Below are 4236 nucleotides of genomic sequence, written 5' to 3'. Positions count from 1 at the left end.
ATGCTGGAAATAACATGCATCTGACCTCGTAACCCACATTACTTGCTCTCATTATGGTATTGAATGTACTCAGATGGCTGTACGGGTCGGACTTCCCGTCAAAAGGTGGGACATGAGGGATCCGAAACCCTTGAGGAAATGGAGTGTTGGAAATATGGGGAGCGAGCGGTTTGAGTTCCTTGTCAGAATCCTCATCCCGACTTCGACCTCGCTCATTTTGCAAAAGCCTAAAGGCCTTTTCCAACTGATCAATTCTTTCTTGAACTGGGTCCGCAGGGGGTATTGCCTGAAATTGGCTATCATTGATCACAATTCCAGGTTCGGGCCTTCACAGGGGATCTTTGCGCCCATTTAGGCGATCTCTTAGGTCCAGGTTCAATGGGTTACCATTATCCCGATTCTGATTCAAGTGTTCCCGCAGGTCGGAGCGGTTCCTGTGGTTCCCAGTATTTTTTCGACCTCGATCATACATACTGACTGATCTAGTATCTCATGAGTCGTCACTGGCAAGGCTCATTGCATGATTATTTCGAGACAGATCTCTTTCGTGCTGCCTCATCTCCGTAGTGCGAGACCAAGAAATTTGACTTCTTGTAGGCTAGGCGCCTCTCCGTTCCCTAAAGGCTTCTCTATTTCCTTGTTTCCTCCCTGCACGCCTTTCCTCATCACCTCGAACTAGCTGAGCGTTCCTGCGAGGCGGTGAAGGGTATCTAATAGGCGATGGAGGGAATCATATGGGTGACAGTGGCTACCACCCATTTCGAGGCCTAGACGGTCCTGAGTTCGCCCGTGTTGGGTCGGTAACATTCTGCGTGTTACCAGGGATTTGAGTCCGACCCTCTACTGGGGCTCGGTAATTCCCAGTTCCCACTGGTACCTCCGCAGTTGAATTAACAAGAGCCCTAGCTCGAGTACTTCTTCGGGGTCTCGAGGGAGTGGATTGCTCTGCCGGTGCCAGAGGTTGCTCTGGTCTCCTCGTGGCAGCATTTTTTCGAGGTCGTCCACAAGGCCTGCGGGGAGGAACATGCACGTCCCTCGGAGGAGGGGCTTGGTTCTCCCGTGGAGGTATGGGCTGAGCCGCCTGGGCCTCTGCAGCTAACCTAGCCAATTCCTCGTTCCGCTTATTGGCCTCGGCCAACTGTTTTTTCAGACGTCGGTTTTCAAGTTCCAGAATGGAGACATACCGTTTAGGATTATAGTACATATCCTCATCGTCCCTGGGGGCCGGAGGTGCTGGAGGTCCTCGAGAATTGGAGGACTCACTTCTTTCCTCAAGTTCTGGATTTACCATTGGTTGCTTCCCAGGGCGTCTTAGATAGTTTTCTTCAGGAATGTTTTGATCATTTGCGCCCATAACTGTTCAGGGATCGTACTGCTTAAGGCTCTCAAAGAAAGCACCAAACTGTTGACGCCGTTTTTTGTCAACTTAAAATGTAGAGCACGTAAACAGCAAAAACTATGGCAAGAATAACACAATAAAACAGTGAGAGTTTTTTACATGGTTCAGTAGTTAAATCTGCCAAGTCCACGAGTCTTTGTTATTAGAACTTAGGAAATTTCTGGAAATTCTTTAGGGATGAATTCTCCAGAGATTCTCTCAAGATCACAAAATTTCAGTCCTTTACAATGGTACATGACTTCTCTATTTATAGAGGAGATTTCAGAATACTATCCCACACGTTTCGGGAAGTTATTCTGTATATTAATAAATTTAATGGCTTTAAAGCCAATAACTCCTATATACAAGGAAACGTCCCCTGAAGACCAGGGGGCGTATAACCGACTAGTTAATATCCCTTTATTGTAGGGAAGTTACAACAATAAATATCTCTTGAATGCATGGACTGCGTCTCCTCAAGTGACCTATTAAGCCGTTCGAGATCAGCAATTAGCATCATGCCAGTCTAAGTCTCTGAGTAAATTGCGAGTTGCATTATTTTCACACTCATGCCAAGATTGGTCCACTTGATCCAAGGCTGCCCGACAATAGATATACTACGATTGTTCTGTTTTTCGAGCTTATAAGGACTTCGAGGCTACCCATCTTCGAGGTTGCCACCTGCTTTGAAGATTTGGCGTCTAGATTACGAACATATATTTTAGCTATCGCGAACTCACACCTGACAAATCCAACTTTCGAGGTCACAACCTCAAGTCTCGAAATCTAGGTGTAACAATCTTGAAGATTTTCCAATTCATGATAATTTTTTTATTGTTTCATATTTTAAATTCAAAATTTAAAATATCTTAAATTATTTATATATAACTAATTTTTTAATAATTATAATCATATATAATTGACATTTATTTCAAAAAATTTCGTATTTATCTTTTTATTTTTTTGACATTTCAAATTTAAAATAAAAGTATTTTTTATTTATATTTAAATCAAATATTTAGGAATAACTAATTTTTTAATAATTATAATAATAAATGAATCATATATAAATTAACATTTACCTTCAAGATTTATTGTTTTGATATTTCAAATTTAAAACCAAAATATCTTAACAATTAAAAATATCAACATGTATACACGTGATATTAATTTGATTAAGAACATTATTAATAAAATTAATAAAAATATTTATTTAAAAAAATGTCATGATTTATAAATTTTCTACCCTGAAAATATAAAAATCTTAAAAAAATTATATAATAATAAAAAAAAAACAATGCAAAGCGTATAAAATAATACTACTATTAAATAAAAGCACACATATAACAAGTAGTTTGAATTTTATTTTTGACACTTTAGTTATTCTGAATTTCTCGAAAATTTGGAGGAGACTCGCTATATAATGAATATTATAATGAAAAAAATTACGGTCAAGATGACTTTATGTATCCATATAAGGAGCATATTGTACGGTTAGGGTAGAAATGAATCACTTACACACAATCTCCAAAAAAAATATTTTAAAATATTTTTTTTTAATATATCTTCTATTTAATAAGTGTGTAGATAACGAAAATTCATGGTTTTAACGGTTTTTTATTTTTTTAATGTTAATTTTAACGAAATATTCTTATATTCAACATAATATTCTTATATTCAATGGTAGTTTGTAAACACTTAATCTTAAATAATATAAAATAAATACTTAAAAAAAATTAAAATATGATATTTTTGAGATATTTTACAATAATAATTATTTAAAAATAATAAATAATTAAACAAATTAAAATATAATATTTTGGAGATATTTTACAATGATAATTATTTAAATATAATAAAATCATACGTTTTATAATTTAAATAAAATTTAATTAAACTTAAACTCACTCATTAGAATAATATCATATTAAACATATAATATAATCTATTGTGAATTAGCAACAAATTGCATTTAAAAAAAACTAGCAAGAAACTTAAATTTAAAATCAACGTATAATATTTAATATTACATTAAACATATAATATATAATTTTTTGTTGTTACATCCAAATTAAAAAATTAGAATAAATATAAACTTAAATAAAAATAAATAAATTATTTAATTAAAATAAGATATTTATTTAAAATTTATATAACATTAATATAAATTTAATAAAAATAATTAATAAATTCTATAAATAAAATTAAATAAATATACACGTTGCACGTATTTGTATCTAGTTTGAAAAAAAATAGACCAAGCGCAAGATTGTTTTCTAGTTTAGTCGATAACACTCGTAAAAAGAAAAACTGGGACCGAGATCTCCCACGGCTACTGAACCAAACCGGAACAAAGAATCACACGTGTTGGCCATTTTCCCCTACAAAGAATGTGTTTTGTGCATGTATACACAGATATATTGATTGCTTTACAGTTTATTAATAATTAAAATTAAATATACGTGATTAATTCTTATATGTGAGCATATGTTATATTGGTGATACAATGTTTAAATATAACATATTTAAAAATAAAATTTTCTAATAATGTATCAAAAGTTATGCTAAATTTGACATATGCTAAAAATTATGTCAAATTTGGAACAATATAATATGATGCATACTTGTATCAACATTAAATAATTATTCTTTTATTTACTTTAATGACATTTTTATTATTTTTAGTGTCAACATTAAACATAAATGTAGACTTTTTACTTTTTTTTAATTACTTTAGTGAGATAATAATAAAATAAGAAATAAAATTATTTTCGTATTCATATTTTTAATAAATATTAAATAAGCATTTAATAGATTATTCAATTTTGCATTAACTTTTATAATTGTACATGGAGTAC

Source organism: Humulus lupulus, chromosome 1 (genome assembly GCF_963169125.1).
Source record: "Humulus lupulus chromosome 1, drHumLupu1.1, whole genome shotgun sequence".
Classification (NCBI taxonomy): Eukaryota; Viridiplantae; Streptophyta; class Magnoliopsida; order Rosales; family Cannabaceae; genus Humulus; species Humulus lupulus.
The sequence above is the reverse complement of the archived record's forward strand: the minus strand, read 5'-3'. Positions refer to the sequence as shown.